This window comes from Eucalyptus grandis, chromosome 8, assembly GCF_016545825.1.
Source record: "Eucalyptus grandis isolate ANBG69807.140 chromosome 8, ASM1654582v1, whole genome shotgun sequence".
In the NCBI taxonomy this organism is placed as follows: domain Eukaryota; kingdom Viridiplantae; phylum Streptophyta; class Magnoliopsida; order Myrtales; family Myrtaceae; genus Eucalyptus; species Eucalyptus grandis.
In genome coordinates, this window is record NC_052619.1 from 4,848,394 (window position 1) to 4,866,924 (window position 18,531).

The window sequence follows — 18,531 nt, forward strand, 5'->3', positions numbered from 1 at the left end:
TGAATACGAAGCAGTCAGTTTTTATTATTCGACTTTTGGCAAACAACAACAATTAATAACAAACCACTTTTGGCAAACAATGAGGTTTCTCCAAACAAAAAAATAAAAAATTAATAACGAAGGCTTTTCTTTCTTTCAATTTGACCGTATTATGAGTGTTGGGGGTAACGATAGGCCTTTCTTTCTTTAGTTGGACCGTATTATGAGTGTTTAATGTTGATATCATTTTAGTTCCCCACCCTACTTCCAGCATCAACCTATGTTGATCTTTTTTTTTTTTTTTTTTAAAATAAATTTTTTAATTTTTTAATTTTTTAATTTTTTTGAAATTTTATTTTTCTGATAACATATCTTTCGGCCTTTTTGGTATTTGTAAAAGTCAGGTAGTAGGTGTCACGTTGGCGATATGTTTTGATTTGGCTTGCACTGATTGGAATGGCATTAAATTTTTTTTCAGAGAAATTGCGAGATCTCAACTTTAATCTTACTTAGCACCTCTTGTAATTCTCTTGAAATTTTATGATAAGAAAGCGGAAAAACGGTCGCCTTTTTTCTACTCCATCTTTCACTGTCATAGTGAACCCAGAGACACAGAGCTCACAAGAAGTCAGTGGAAAAATTTTAAGACTATTTGCAATGCCTTGAAAAAGGTAAAATGACCAAAGAGAAGAGGGAACATAACAGAGACTCAAGCTAAACAATGTTTTCAAATTTAACCGCATGAGAAGCTTTCTGGATGCTTTTCTTATAACCCGTAAGGCAAAATCTAAGACAAGATCGAAGAGAGAGAGAGAGAGAGAGAGTCAATGATGCTGAGAGGGTCAGAGGATTGAAGAAGAGAGGAATTTTTTTAGTGTTGTGCGTATAAATTGAGGACTGGGACTCTCTAGGGAAGAAAAACATAATAGGAGGGACATCGCGTTTGATCAAAGAGAAGTAACCATGGAATGCAAAAAAAGAAAAAATACAAAAAAAAAAGAAGTAGCTCACAAGGATAAAAAAGTCACGGGTCTCATTTGGTTCGGTTTTGGGGAAATGTCTTCAGGAAAATGCAAATATTTTTGGGTTACAAAGATTTTCTAAAATACAAATAGTGATTAGTGAATTATAATTTTAAAGTGAATTGGGAAACAGCTTTTGTCTAAATGCTATTTGATAAAAAAAATACAAATGTAAATGACTTTTACTAAATTTTAAAAAAGATTTTTACATTTTTTTTTGGAAGTTCAGCCATCGATGGTTAGGTTTGGTCACTAGATAGCCTCGCCTGAGCTCGGTCACCTCAAGTGAGGTTACTTGAGGTGCTGCAACCTCAAGTGGCAACCCTTGGGTTGTGCGAACCCATGTGGCGACCTAGGTGTTGCCTAAGGTTAGGTGGTAATCTTGGGCTTGGGCAACCTTCAAGTGGCGGTTGTTGGTCCGCGACCCCTTGGCTGACGGTTATCGGCCTCCGATTGGCTTTTCCGTGTGGTGGTCTTCTAAGGAGATGAATAGTAAACAAAGGGCCAAGACTTACATTCCAAGAATGCAACTTCCCAAAAGGCCTTCGGACTTACTTTGGGCTAAAAGCCCTTAGAACCCTTTGGAAATACAATTGTGTTTCCCTAAAATTAAGCAAAAAGCAAATCAAGTGCTATTTGCATTTGGCCAAGAAACTTTAGAGTTCGAAGCCATTTGGAATGTTGAACCAAACATGGCCAAAATATTGTGAAAGAGGGTAGAAAAATGGTGACTTGGAAATATTAGCAAACCCACTAGCCCATAGTATAGGTGTATGAGAATATTACTGTGGTCCTATCCGCGAGTTAAAAGCCAAGAACTTTCTCCATATTATTAACAATTGTCCATGGCACAATTTGACTAGAGATCCGCTTCAACATAACTTGAATTTGTGATCTTTTGGAAATAATATGACTCCTTTATCATTGGGTTATCATACTCGATAATTTCAATTTGTTCGTTTTATCACATCTCTCAAGTAGTGCATTGTCTAGGATAAACTACTCCAACTTGATCTTCATTCAACAAGAAAATTAAATCCAATGTAAGAGTATATCTATGAGAAGCTTGTCAGTGATTTCTAAATGCATGGTTGCCCAACCAATTGATGCATGAATTCCCATTTTTGACAAACATGCCTCAAATGGACCTTCCACTTTCCCTGTATTAACTCCTAATTTATATTAGCAAATTGTCGCACTTAATGGATTGTTTCTTTGATATGATGGCATGGATGGTTCTTGAAATCTTCCAATTTGCGTAGTGTGGTCCTTAGACCAACCAGCTAGTGGCCAGGTCTGTGGCCTTCCGCACCATTTTTGCAATCATCCTCATATGAAGTTTCATTTTTGTTTTTTGTTTTATAATTATTTTCTTTTTCAAAAGATCAACTTTACATTCCTTTTAATTTTAAAAATTAATAAAAGCCATGTGTGCACTATTGGAGAAAATATTTTTCAATAGGAAAGCAATTCTAAAAATTGCTTCCAATCAGATCAAGACTAGTCATGCAATTTTTACACTACTGGGAAAGTGCAGCGAAGTCTCGAAAGTTGACAAACTCATTAAATCTTTCTTAATATAAAGGATGTTATCTTTTCATGTATAAAGGCCCTAGCTCAAGAAAGTTATTTTAGCTAATATCTCTTTCGAAATCAATAGCTACCTTGTACTTTAGATACACATAAAAAATAAAAGTAAGGGGCATCTTGTCCATTTCTTCATGGTATCAGAGCTTACTATTCACAAGCATATTGTTCAATTATTTTTTTTTTCAATGGCAAACGAATCCTCAAACACTGGCACCCCTCTGATAGTCATTGGCCCCTCTTCAAATAACGTTACGGTGCTAGTGTTGATTAATGTAGTTGTGCAACTACCCCTCAAGCTAACAACCATGAATTATCACTCATGGTTAGCTCCGATTAACTCTTTTCTCCTAGGTTATGATTCAATGGGGTAAGTAGATGGAATCATATTGTGTCATTCCAACACCATTATTACCAATGGCAAAACAACTACCGATCCATCTTATTCTCATCGGGTATGCCGAGATAAATTATTCCTTCATGCAATCATGGCTTCCACTTCGGGCTTGATCATGCCTCTTCATTGCATCTACCAAGTCAACACACAAGGTTTGGAACAAATTTTCACATCTCTTTGCCAACAAGACACGTTCAAGTGTCATCAATCTGAAGGAGCGTCTAATCCTCACAAAACATGAAACTCGATTAGTAGCTAGGTATTTATGAGTCATCAAAGAAATTGTTAACAAACTTGCCATCATCAAGTTTCCCATTAGTGATAATGATTTGATCATACATGTTCTAAATGGGCCCAACTTCAAATTCAAGGAAATTTCTATCATCATCATTGCATGTGAATTACCCATTTCCTCTGAGGAACTCCATAATATGCTTGTTGATTTTGAGCAATTTTTAAAAAGGAAAGAGAGTTAGGGTCAATCAACTTGTGTCACATTAAATCTTGCCAAGAGAGTTTCTCACACAAATACTAACTAGTATCCTATTTCAAATTGAGACTCAAACTCCTTCCAGTCAACTCAAAATCTCAGGCGAAGAAGCAACAATTATGGTCATAATTAGCCCATTAAAAAAGAACCAGTCCAATGCCAATTATGTGAATGAGATGCCTCTCAGCCAAGCAATGCTATTAGGCCAAACAATTACTCCTTTCCTCCTATTGCAAACAGAATAGTGTTGTCTCACCAAGCCAAGCAAGGATAGCTCATGGAACTTTGGAGCATCTCATCATGTCACTTCAAGTCTGAAAATCTCTCTTTGCATTTTGATTATGAAGGCATGGACACAATTGTTATTGGTGATGATTCGAGTTTGCAAATAACATATACAGGTGGATTAAACTTTCCTCACCCACTGTTTCATAATAATTGTCATATATTTTGTGTGTTCTTGATATCAGTGAAAACTTGATATATGTTTTAAAGTTTTGTAAGATTAACCAAACGTCCATGGAATTTTTCCCAACTATTTTTTGGTGACATATCTATGTACGGGGTGACTCTCACACAAAGTCTCAATAACAATGTTATCTATGAACTTCCATCCTCACTCCATACAACTCATACACTACCCTCCACTATGATTGGTGTCCATGCATCTTCTAGTGATTTGCATCGACATCTTGTTCATTCCTTCATCAGATCTTACGGTTTATAGAGAATGATGCACCTAGTGCTTTATAGTGGTTTAGTTCGGTGTAAACCTGCATCCACTCTTTCAGACAAACAACCTACTAGTTAGATTTCAATAGAAATCTTTGAGTAGTTATAGTGGTGTGTGCTGCTTATACTCAAGCACTTCATCTCAAAGCTAGTGTTACTTATACTTAAGTGGATAGATCTCAATATCTCACGTTTAACCACAAACTATAACACTGATATACTTCTTAGGAGATTACACTTTTAGTTCACTCAAAAGATAGTATGAGGATGTAAAACTTCCTCCATTAATGGATTGTTCATCACTTTTGATCTCATTGCTTATTCAACATATGTTGATCTCCTTTTGTACTTCTCGGTGTCCAATCTTCTCATTGGATAATATTTAAGGCTACATTTGGTCATTTGGAATTTTAATCAGGATAGGACTAGATATAATAGGATATGAAATTGAGGAATTTTGCTCTATTTGATCAATTATTTGGTAAATAGCGGTAATAAATTTGAATATATTCATATCATATCATATATAACGGTATATCAGCTTATATGAACCTAAAGGTACACAAATAGGGATGCTGAAAATCTCTCGCGATATTCTTTGCCTACTTTATTTTTATTTGCTTTTTATTTTATTTTATTTTATTTTATACTTTTTTAATATTTTATTTTTAATTTCTTCTTTCATCTATCATTCTCTAATTAAAATTTATGAAATAATAAATTGTACTAATATATCTAAAATACTAAAATCCCTAAAAAATTATATATTGAATTTATTTTATAAGATAGAATCAAATTCGTATATATAAATAAAAATAAGCACAAATTAAGAAACTAAATTGTTGTTACTTTTTGATATTTTGAATTTCTTATACTAGAATTCAAATATTATCTATATTGAAATATAATTTTAATTTTATTAATTTAAGAAGTTTGATTTTCAAGACAAATAACTTTCCAATTATGGATATTAGAAATCGTATCTATTTTTGTTCAATCTTCATTATAGGATAATTTATTCCGGTCATATCCCTATTATATTCGACTTTATCTTGATTTGAGCAGGCACTAAATGCAAGATATGATAAATTTTTTTATTATATCCTAAATTTCTAAGCTATCCATTGGACAATTGTTGAGCAGATCAATTTTACCGATGAAATTAATCAATGCGAGATTGGGGAGATTTGCTCACCTATATAATCAAATCTTATAGTTTCCAAAAATAGGGTAGCTCGAACTATGAACAATAATCAATCTTTATAATGTTTATCAATCAATCAAGATATCACACATAATTAGCATCTTCAACTTAGATATTTCTTGAGATTGATAATCAATCAATTTCTTCTAAAAGTGGAATCCAAACCATATTGCTAGCTGTCAAATAATTCAATGAAACAAATCATCACGAGATATTTTCTTTTGAGCACATGATAAAGTTGTTGTCACGGGTAATATAGCCTCTCTACTAATATTAGTAGTTTTAAGTTATATCTAGTTTCCTAGTGAAATCAGATTTCTTGCTTATATTAGCTACATCTTGACAGGCAATTTAAGTACCTTAGAGATTTCAACCCTATGGTCCAATTCACCATGGTACCTCCAAGTATTTTCACATTCCTCTAGACTTATTCACACTTAGGTTCATCCAGTCTTCACGAATCATTTTTCTTTCATACAAGTTTCTTTTAGAATGAGTATAACCTGATATGTAAACGTTTCCATCTTTTAAGTTTGTAAGCTATCATGGATTGTTTTTTGTTTTCTGAATAGTTAGTATACTCTAGTTGACCCATAATTCATTGACTTAAGTTTTTTAGTGATGATAATCCAATTGGATATATTGATAGGCTTGAAGTTGAGCTTTCTCTTGGCAATTTCTTCTAGCAAATGTATTAGGTACCTATTGTGTGCTTCCTAATATCATCTTTGTCCATTCTTATTTTGACTCATAATTTTGTACAAAAGCCATGTTTTGTTTAAAATCTTTATGTGGCCTTTTATCATTTTCTTTAAGCAGTTGCTCATATTTAGATACTCGTATTGCCAACTAAATAAATCAGCAAAATTCTAACCTTAGGATCTTCTCCAAGACTAAAATTTTAGTCCATGGAAGACAAATTTGTAAATTCTTTTTTCTGAAAGCGAAGTGAAACATCTATTTCCAACCTTTTCAAATCAAGCAACAAATTGATCATTCGACTCACTATAATGTTAACTTATTGACCAAATCAGTTATTGATACTCCATGTTACATTCTATAGAATTAAGAATAGAAGTGTCTTTCCATCTTTATCAATTACAAACAAAATTCGGTGGCAAGTTAGTTTACCAAGTCAAAGCTATTTTTCGATAAAGACTAAGGGAAAAGTCTAGGCCTTAAACATCATATGTTCCTGCACTGTATTCAATTACAAATCGATTGACATGTTCAACTGTCAATGATAATCTTTACTAAGAAAATAGACAAATTCAGGAATCTTGAAGCATTTAGGAAAAAACTGATTATTGACCCACTCAACATAAGGTTTCTTGTAGAAAGGTTAAACAACTCTTCTATCTAGCCGAAATGACTGTAAATAGCATTTTTACCAACTGCTTAGAGGTCAACTTGTTGTTTGGCTGCCCATCTTGTTGTCCCCCAGGCGACGTTGATGTTCTCGAATTATTTATGTTAATCATAATCGGTATTTTAGCGTTGCATTGCCACATTCGGTGGCATACTTGTCCCAATCGGTCTTACATTTCCAATATTTGGCACCCGTCTGTTGTGTCGACCAGTTTGATTTGTCTAATCGTGGGATCCATTTAACTACTCCGACCTGCATTATTTTGATTATTAACAGTATTTTGGCCAACAGTGTTTTGATTATAGTCATTATTCTGCATTAACTCGTGGAACCAAGAGCCGTGGCAAAATTTTATTAGGGGTTGAAACATCTAGCCTAGTTTATTAGCATTATTAGTTGACCAGATGGTCTAGGAACATATTCTAGCACCCCAGGATTTCCTTGGAATGATGGTGGTTGACACTTGACAGCATTGATGACCATAGGCTTGCTCGAGTCCGACATGTGCATTGCATTGTAGTTAGCTATACCGTTGTCTTGTTCTTGGAGCAATCTTCATATAGTTGACATCGTATTAGGATTTAGTGCATCTTCTCTCCATTACTCTTCAGTGAAATGCTTTGGAAGATCGGCATCTTCGAGACGGTTATCTTTTGCTGATCTTCCAGTGGCTGAAGATTCAGAATGCGCAGCCATCTCATTACCAGCATACGGTAGTTGCTTCTCGTCAGTAGCACTGTCGCTTATTAATTTCTGGTTCTCTCCATTGCATTTTCTCAAATTAACAAAAGGTCCCATTGGGTGTGCCCAAAGATGTTCCACCAAAAAGTTGGAAATCTCAAAAGATAAGGATGAATCAAATTGAATTGACAAAAATTCAAAAATGGTCATTTGTTCATTTTGGAAAGGAATGTGAATGGAAGTGAATGTATCTAAACTGTGAGTACTGAACTTCAGATGTTGCAAGAAAAAAAGGGTCCCGGAAAGTTAAAGGTACTGCAAATTGCAGGAAAGTTAAAGACGAAAATATATGCAAAAACAGATGTTTAGATTGATTCATTATGTGCAGCTCACAAAGATTACAACACGAGCTCTCATATCCCACAGTAGCAGTTATTTGCAAGCAGTGTTTAGATTTTGAATTTAAGGATATATGCATTGAGGATCCTAAAACTTATCTTAAAAGTGCAATAAAACTTATCTTAAAAGTGCAATTGAGTCCCAAAGTGTAATCAAGTTCTAAAACTCGTCAAATTGGTTCAATCAAGTCCTTTATGTTAACTTAGTCTAATTTGGTTAACATAAAATATTAATATGACTTTTTATTATTATTTTCTCTCTCCTACGTGGTGCCAACATGGGTAAAATATAAAAATAAAGAGAAAATGACATCGTTTCAGCCTAAATTTTATTTTTTTATTATAAATATTAATTACCGACCAAAAAAGATCTAAATGTTAATTAAATTTAAATTTAAATATAAACTAAATTTTTGAAAAAAGGGGGACAACAACAACCAAGCGATAGTCTACCATTGCAGACCCCTGCCTACGTTCAGCCAGGGTGTTAGCTAGTTGTTGCTGCCCCACCATTGTAGGCCCTCACTAGCAATCGGCCACTGGCCGGCGCGTGTTAACCGTAGTCCAACCTCACCCCACCATTCTTGGCCCCTTTCGGCGATGGTGGGGGTAGCAACAACAAGGGCTTGCAGGCCCTAGGTGCTCCTTCTCCTTCCTGCCCACCAACACCACCCCCCAAGAAAATATTAGGTACGTCTCATGCTCTAGCTTGGCAAACAAGAAGGCGGTGGGAGCGCAACACATGTCCTCGTGGGACCCATAAAGTCAGGCGCCATATTCTGCTCCTCGATTCAACGCTTCTTTCGCTCTCCTCTCTCTTCTCACTCTCTCCCAAATAAACTCGGCTGGTGGGTGGCTCGGCTCGGCTGGCAGAAGAAAGGACGGGTAATAAATGCGCAACACTCGCGCTTAAATTTTCTCTCTCCTCACTTGAATTTTCTAGGTTTTATCTGTCACGCCCCGATCCTCGGATGCGCGCACATCCTTCTACTTGGTCGATTTTAGAATGCGATATCCTAAGACTATGTATCGCCGACCCTTTCTTTTTATTAAGCACATGCGGAAGCAGTTATAAATCCCTAGACAATAAAACAATGGGATAGGAAAGTATGCCATATTTTTCATATTGAAATTCACAACCACACTTTCAGTAACAGCACAACTTATAGTATATTTACAATACTATTTACAGCATAAAAGTCTCACACCTATGTCTCGTTAAGACAGGGTTTACAAAAGGATGGGATCTCGTCCACATCCGGGGTTATAATCAAGCATCCCTCTCGGATCGTCTTCTTCTTCAAAAGTCTTTCTCCCCTTCAGGTTCTTCTTTCTTAGCTTCTCCTCGGGTTCCCGAAATGGTTATTCAATAACCAATGAGACCACGTCTCGCCGAGTCCTACCTCCTACGACTCGATTAGTAAACTAATACGCCATACGGGTTGCCTAAGCACAACACGAGTCGAGGACTTACCTTAGCCTCGGTTCCAACCTGCAATTCAAGGTTAAACACAGATATTTAAACAATTCACGACATCCGATCAAGACTTGGTCAATCGACTAAGTCGATTACATGCCGCCGACCTCTCTAGGTCATTCCCACTCATACCACGCTTTCCTAGTGGTGTACTCATTCACCAAATCACATGTGTTTTCGGGCGTCGTTTTCGCCAATGACATACCGATCACCGACACCGTGCATTCTTTAAGGCACCGTTTTCACCAAAGGATATCCTCGATCACCGAACCACGTGTCCTTTCTAGGCGCCGTTTTCGCCAAGGTGACATCGGCTATAGACAACATCGTGAGTTCTTTAAGGCGTCGTTTTCACCGGTGATATTTCCATAATCACCAAACCACGTTTGTCTATAAGTCATTTACGTGCGTTTTAAGGCGCCGTTTCGCCAGGTGATACTTCCAATCACCGAACCACGTATGTCCAATAACATCGCACCGATTGGTCTCACCAATAACATTCTCGTTAGCTCTCACCGTTCTCCCTACTATATAGCCCATCAACGTACTGGCGCTATATACCCATGCTTGGCCATTACCAATCAAATATTCAATAACAAACAATCAAGGATAAATCCTCAAATTTCACAGTTAATTCAATTTCACACAACGTAGAGTTCAAATAAATAAATGGATTGCACTACGACAATCAGCACGAAATTCTGGTCACCGGCCATCCGGTTGAATTTCCGGAAAAATAATTAATTAAATCATAAATTTCGAAAATTAAATAAATAAATATTAAAAATCCAATTTAGGCCCGTAATGCCTGATTGGAGCCCGAAATGGGTTGGGAAAAATCCCGAGATACATTCAATAAATATTAGAGGCTCTCTACTTGCTAATGACTAAGTCTAACCACCTAACATGCATCATTAAGTCACTAATTTAATTGTTCTAACCTAATCTAACCACCTAATTGCACTTAATTAAATCTAACCAACCCTAAGCATAATTAGCAAACTAATAAAGCATTAGTGAGTAAAACTCACTTGATCAAAAGCGGGGATCGAATCACCGCAACGGCGATGCGACGGCGGCCGAAATCGAACTTTCGACAACACCGGCGGACTTGGACCGGGCCTTGGACTTGGCCCAACAAATCTCAGCCCAATTGAGATTTGTTCTTGCACTGGAATGGGCTTGCTCTTGGACTTGGGCCTAGCTGCGATTGGGCTTCAAAAACTGGGCTTGAAGACTACAATTGCTGAAAATGGGCTTGAAATAAAACTGAATTGGGCCTGTCTTTGCTGGGCCCGAAAGACTGAAATTGCTGGGCTTCCAATCCAATTGATGCTGGGCTGGAAATGCCTCTGCAGATGGGCTGACGCAAGCTCAACTGGAGATGGGCTTTGCTGGGCGTGGAACCTAGTCTTGGACTGAAGATACACGGACGACTGGGCTTGGAATTCGCTGGGCTGCTGGAGATGGCATCACGAAAATGGAACAGCAGGCGTGAGCTGCTGGGTCAACACGGAGGCGTCCAGCTGAGAACTCGCTGCTTCGTTGACCGAGTGAAGGGCGCCAGGCAGCTGGATTCGAGCGCGGCTTCAGCTGAAGACGTGAGCTGAGCGAGCAGCAGCTTTGGTCTTCGTGCACCGGAGTTTCTTCAATGTTTCGGCAGTCCAAGACTTCGTGGCTTCGCTGGGTCGACGGGCTGGAGAAGATTGAAGACGGAAGCTGCTCGCGGACGCTGCTTCGCTGGACGCACGAAGCGGTGAGGAGCTTCAGTCAACAAAATGGTTTCGGTGCTTGCTGTGGTCTTCGATGGTTGACCGGGGAAGCAGAATCGCGGACAGCTGGCCGCGGATGGAGAGAAGATGGCGTTCGGTGGAGTCTTCGTGAGTGGAGGGCGACGCGCGCGCTTAAGGAGCTGCGGGCGTGAGATCAGGGTCTTCGGTGGAGATGCTGGCGTGCGACGCTGAAAATGGGCAGCTTCGGTCTTCGAGATTCACGGTTGCTGCTCAGTCAACAAACGAGGCCATCGAGGAAGGCTCTGACCGAAGGGGACCAACGGTAGTGGGGGCTGGCGTGAACTTCAGTTTTCGAAGAGAAGAGCTGCAGGTTCTCAACCGAAGAAAAATGAAAGCGGAACGGCAGAGAATCAGAAATCGAGCAGAAGCTGAGACCGCCGAGTCCAAATGAAAAGGAGCCGTGTGCGAGGAAGAAGATAAGAGAGAGGGTGGGCCATCTCGCCAATTTTCCACAAGATATATCTTCAACAATCAATCCAGCCAAAGATTAAACCGGCGTTTCACAGCCACACCAACAACTCTCACAACTTTCAATTTGGCCAATTTGGGGTGGTGAGGAGTTACGAATTTTAAAAATCTCGCCTTCAACCGACATTCATCCCATCCAAATTTCATCTCACCGCCCTCATAAAATCAATTGGTCCTCCATCAATTACCCCGGCATTTTTCCTCACTCAAGTATCCTTCATGCTTCTCAATTTCACAATTGAAAACCATTTTCGACATTTTTTCGCACTAAAAACAACCCGCGACGACTTTTTCCCAAAAAGTGTCGGTTGTCGAAAAAAATCTTCCAGATCGAGTCGATCTCCTAAAATTTATTGTGACATGGCCAAAACTTCATTTCAAATCGGGACTCGAATTGGCGGTTAATTTTCATTCTATTTTTTTTTTTTTTTTTGCGTGACCTAGGCTACTGGGTAACTTTAAGATATTTTTAAGTGCAAATGACCCGTGGTCGATTTTCTTCAAACCACTATGAACCCACTCGACTCATTGGCGACTCTTGATTGTCGTGAAAATCTCAAGGATTCAAATACGGACACAGGGTACCAAAACAATAAGAAAATCAGTCTAGTGTCGGCCGATGAGAATTTTCTAATTCAGTGGTGTCACCCACGATTAGTCACATATCTCTATCGATCCGTCTATCTCGATTTCAAATCGATTTTTAATCGTGCCGTAGTGACCTCTAAAGATGGACACGGTCAAGAAGCCGATTCCTGATCGAGTTCTCAAGTCTATTGCCTTAAAATTCCTTAATAATTTCCCCAGCTAGTCTAGTTATCTCGAGAGTGATCGGCTCTGAGAATAACCCTATAGACGCGTCAATGAAATGCCCGATTTATTCAGTAGAAGACAGGGTTGAAAAATCTGGATGTCACATTATCTCTCTTTCGTGGAAGAGCAGACAAAGAACGAACGAGCTGCACTTACTTCCTCTATTTCCTTCTCAAGCGCATCCCACCCCCTCCGCCTTCGCCTCTCCAAAAAGCCTCGCCGGTCATCTACCTCCGGCATGTCGCCTCCTCCAAGAGCCCCGCCAGTCCAGCTGGTTCCTCAAACCTTCGCCTCCGATTGTTTCCAATGCGGAGATCGAGCATAAGGTTTGTGCTCGCATTGTTCTCTCGGCAACTTCTGGGCCTCCGTCCGATTGCCTCCCTCTAACAAAATTGTCATTAACTCCGACTCCGAGTCGCCGCCGCCGTCGATGGCATCCTCCGTCTCTGGCATCTGCTCGTCCTCCCCCTCCCTTAGGCCAAAGACTCCGCCGCGAAGCCGTCGGCTTCCGGCAGGAGAGAGGCGGCCTCGGTCTTGTTCTTGAGCGGTGCCAGGCTCCCGCCGTCGACTAGGTGTTGTCCCTATTGCTGGCTCGATCGGTCGCGAGGGAGATCTCGGTGGACTTGGGCAGGGCTGATGGGGGACTTCACTAGATCTGGAAACTATGTTGAGTGGTGACAACAACAAAGCCACGGGGGACCTCATGGATGCAGGGGCCAAGGAAGGGCTTTGGGTCGCGACAATGCGAGGCTTGGGCTTGTTCTTGGATGGGGGTGGCCATGAGGGCAATGGATGACTTGTGGAGGGAGCCCCAATGAACCTCGAGGATGGAAGGGCTAAGGCAGGGCCAGGGTTGTAGGTGATGACAAGGGGGGACCTGGGAAGGTCACGAGGGCGACAAACAACCTAAATGGTGGAGTCATCATCTAAGGGGGATCATCAAATGAGGCAATGGCAGAGGTGGATGAAAGAGAGGAGAGTTCAGTTGTCAAGAGGAAGAGAGAGAGAGAGAGAGAGCAGTGTATGAGATTATCGAGGAGGGAGAGAGAGACTGTGAAGAGAGGAGAAAGACAACTAGAGAGATCTAATAGGTGGGCAATTATTTGAAGCAATAGCACTGATTTGGCATTATTATTATTTTTTTTTGGTCTCTCTTCGTGGAATTAAAAAGGCAAAGCTCCGTTTTCACGATGAGAAATGCAGATCGGGAGGATGAAATTTGAAGCATGGGTGAAGAAGGGACCTGTTCTTCGAGCATGAAAGAGGAAGAGAAGGCCTTGCATGAAAGATGAGACCATGAGCAGAGGATTTATTGGGAGCGCATAGCAAAAACTCGATATCTTCTTTCAAGGAGGTCGGTAAGAGGGAGCCCAAATACGAGCCTGTCAATATATCTAATTGGATTTATCTTCACTCAAAACTTAAACCAATGAATTATAGGCCAATTGAGATATGTTAACTGCTCCATACAACATCAATTTTCTGATGTGCGATTTCTCTAGCACAACTCATATGTGTATTCTAACAATCTTCTCTTCATGTTTAAGCTCTAGTGTTAGCTTTACTCTTCTTAATTCAGGTATCCTTCTATCCTAACTTCATCCTAACGGGCCCACATTGCTACACTACAACCCTCACTTGCTCGGAAATAGCAACTATCGGCTCCGATACCATTTATTGGGAGGTTACAATCTTTATGTAGTGCCTTTCCATTTCACTCTAATTCAAGAATCACCTTGAAATAGAATACCAATCACTCAACTTTTTAATGACCATGAATCTGCTTTTTTGGGGCTCTCAGTCACCCTCTTGTAGACAATCATCTACAATTTTACAAGTAATATCAATGGATAGGTTTAGGGTTTGCTTGTTTGCCCTAATTGCCCTTCCCATATGAGAAGGGAGAGGTGGGGGGTTTGTACCCCCACATTCTCATGAGAGTTTGGGTGGGGATAATTTAGTTTTAGGTGTAGGGTTTCGACTCCTATACTCTACAAGGAAATAGGAGAAAAGTTTGAAAGTGAGAGTTGGAGTAGGAGAAGAGTGGGACTAACCAAAAAAAAAAAAAAAAAAAAAAATCTGACAAGGCCACATCAGCCAAATTATAATAAACCAATACCACACCTAATTTATGGCATTCCAAATCAGAGTTGAAACTCAAGTGATTATTTTGTTTTATATTAAAGTGGCACTGAAGTGATTCGCCAAAAAGTTTTGACACTAAGGTGAGTGTCATATGGGAATTATAGCACTTGTAGTATTCATTTTACTATGAATAAGGATTTAGTCACGATAGTAATAGTTTCGTTCGTGGTGTGTTTATTTAAAAGGGAATTAGTGCGCCAATTGGTTGGGCATCTATGCATTTCGAAATCGCAGACGAGCAATTAAGTTGGAGTTGGCAATTGAGTTGGAGTTGTTTATTATAGACGTTGTGTTGGTTAAGAGATGTCATAAATTTAGCAAATTGGAACCATTGAGTGTGGCAGTCCAATGACATAAGAGTCTAATTATTTTTCATGAGATCACAAATTTGAATTATGTTTCGAGCTGATCATTGATTAGCTTGTGCTTTGGGCATTTATTATTTACGTGGAGAAACTTCTCTTCTGAGAAACTAGTAGAACTGGAGTAATGGGTTCATACGACAATACTATGGATAGTGATTTGTTAGTACCTTTTCACTTTCTTGATATCTGCGGGAGAGATCAAATTTGAGACCTCCGCTTTCTCTGGAAAACTTTTAAGTACTTTCAAAATATACCGTTCCTCTCAGTTCTAGCTAAATAAAAATATACAAATTATTTTGAGTACTTTTACTTAAATAGATAAATTTTGGCACGCTGTACTTGGGAACATGAAATAAAGATATTGAGACTCGACGAAAAGGCATAGGGAATCAATTCGATAAACAATTTATTTACATTCTTTTCATTTGCAGGGTACTCAAAAAAATCATTTGAGCTCCATGAGCAAAGGGATGTGGAAAAGCCTAATTAACCACGAAGAGTATAGAAAGCGAATTATAATTAACCATGGAGAGTATAGAAAGAGAATAATTTATTTCATAGTAACGCCAACATATATTAGGAGCAATCGAACGGAAAAATAAATAACCGAGAATCACTGGGGTGGCGGCCCCGGGAAAGAACAAGAAGGCCCCTCGCCACGTGGAGGTCGACTTCCACAAACAGAAATCTTGCTTACCGTCATCTTTTCGACATTGCTTCCTCCTCAAAAAGTGCATTTAGTTGGTTGGTCTCCAATTTAGACATTATTATCTTCAAACTTCAAATTCTAAAAGAACATTATTTGCAAAATGTGCAATCGATTTATTTTCTATCTCAAATAATTGCTTCTCTCAAAACCGATTGTTCGTTATTGTTGTCTGGCTACTCCATGTTTTGTGTTTTCTAATTTTGCATGCATGTATAGAGATAGTGCTCACTATTGCTCATTGGGCGGGCATCGGCAACTCTTGAGGAGATGATCGAGTTAGTTGAAAGGACTAGGAAAAGAAGAAAGATGAGAGAGGCCTTGGGAAGCATCATTCTTTCTCCAACTGATGTGTGGTCGTATAATGTACTCTTTGAATTTATGATTTTACATAGAAGGAATGAGAGTGCTATATATAACAATGTCGACCACATGGAGTCGAAGATATGCTATTTATTGTGGTTCAAAAATCTCTCTACTAATGGAAAAATAATTTAAAATGTCATAAATCTATTACAATTGTATTGACTAAGTTCTAAAATTACTTTTTTGGCCAATTGAGCCTTAAACCTTTTGTGGAAGTCCACTTTCGTGGCGCTTCCCAGGCCTCTTCATTTCCCTGAACCCAGCCTAGTATGCTAGGAGAAGGGCTTTACGGGGATCCGAGGTGGGCTCCCCTCCCTTTGGAGGGGTTGGCGGGGAAGCCCAATGGGGACGTTATCCCGTAATCCCAGCTAAACCCCCTGTAAATGGGGCCTAACTGGGTACCCTGGGATGCCCGATTCAGGGTAAAGCCGTTTAAGGACTTGCTCAGGTTCTACTTGGGCTCAGGGGGGAGGCTCGGCCCACCCCCCAGGAGCTTCGATTCCCCTGGGGTTGTCTTCATTGCCCTCCCGGGCTTGTTCCTTGGGTTTCTTAAGGGGGAAACCATGAAGATAAAAGCCCCGCATGTGGACCCACTTCCCCTGAGGGGGCAGCCCGCTTGATGGTCGGAGCCTTTAAAGTCCCGCTCAGGACTAAGAAGATATGCTATTTATTGTGGTTCAAAAATCTCTCTACTAATGGAAAAATAATTTAAAATGTCATAAATCTATTACAATTGTATTGACTAAGTTCTAAAATTACTTTTTTGGCCAATTGAGCCTTAAACCTTTTGTAATTATACAAATCAAGTCCATCTAATCAAATTTGGCTAGCCCGTGTTGACTTGAACACCGGCCAGCACCTAAGAACAATTTTTAATATTATTTTATTTTTTTTCTAATTATTTAATCAATTTTTCAACTTTTTTTCTTTTTCCTCTCTCTCTCTCTCTCTAACGTAATAGACTTGAAAATTCGACCAGAAATCAACTACTCGACCGTGCTAATCTGTAAGAGTCAATACGACACTATCAAAATCGATCAAAGACCGGAGATATGTTAGTTTGACAAAGGTATGTGATTAGTGTGTGGGTGATTATACCCGATTGCAAAATTTTCGTCGAACGGCATTAGACCAATTTTTCTGTCATTTATGTACCATGTGCCCGTATTTAAAATCTTGAGATTTTCACGACAACCGAGAATCACCAATATGTCGAAGATGTACAATGTGGCTTGAAAATAATCGATCACGAGTCAATTGCATCAAAAATTTCTAAAAGCTACCCAATAAGTTATGTCACGCTAAAATCACGCTTGGTTGAAATTAACCACGAATTTAAACCCAATTTCAGAAATTGAAAGTTCTGTTATGTCACGATTCATTTTAGGAACGTCAACTCATCTTCCAAAATACCCGAGATTTCAGCGAAAAATTCAAAGTAAGGTTATTTTAGACTGGGAAAGTTATAGGGCCATTTTTTGTCACATTTTTTGCTGTCAAGTTGGTTCAATTGACGAGGAAAAATCATGAGAGGGATGATGGCACCTTGGCTGGATTCATGTACTCCAATTTGAGTTCGATTGGAGGAAAATTGAAGAAGAATTGAATGAAATGGGATGGTAAATGTTCCAAAATTTGTAGGCCTTGTGAAGAGCAACATTTGGACCACTTGGATGGCTTGCTAAGGAAGCTTGGATGTTGCAAATTGGCTGAGGAAAATAGCCATGCATTGTGAGGCATAGAACTTGAGAGCTTTGGATATTTTGTGGCCCCCTCAAGCTTCAGCGAGACCTCTTCTTCCTCCTTGCCCTAGCTTTCTCCATTTTAGTGTGTTTTGAGCTCAATAATTTCAAAGAGAACCAGCCAACATCCCCCACCCATCGACGACCCCCTTGCCACCCGTCCAAACGCCGTCCATCACCGTTGCACCACCTGAGCAGCCACCCAAAGCCTGTCCGTCGCGCGCCCATCTTGCTCGCCCGCACTCATGCTTCCGTGTGCCCTGGTCACCGTTGGAGCCTCGCTGGAGCTCCACCGTCACCACCCAGCCATCGTCGAGCACTGCCTAGCTCCGCAGCAGCCTCCGCCACCACCTCCTCACTATTTTTGCACTAACTAATCGCTCGGACTGCCCCTTCCAGCAGCAAGTAGAAGCCAAAGCTCAGCCCTTAGCTGAGAGCTTGTGGCCCGTTTTTAGGCCCGTCCAGACCTCTGTTAGTGTCGCCACAGGCTTGAGTGTTGCTCACCTCCATGTTGCTGTCGCCGTGGACTCACCAGCTCGCTAAACCGGTGAGTTTACTTGCGAAACTCTGCTTATGGAGTTAATGACGCTTAATGGATAATTAGTTTAGGCTAATTAGGGATTATGTGGTTAGTTAGTTAGTTTAGATTAGTGATTTAATAGCTTAATTATGCATGTTAGGTGGCTAGAATAGATTGATTAGGGGCTAATTAGATTGTATTATTTATCTAGATAGATTCCGAATTTTTCTAGGCCCGTTTAGGTGGTTAGATTATCATTTCCGGCGTAAGTTGGTAT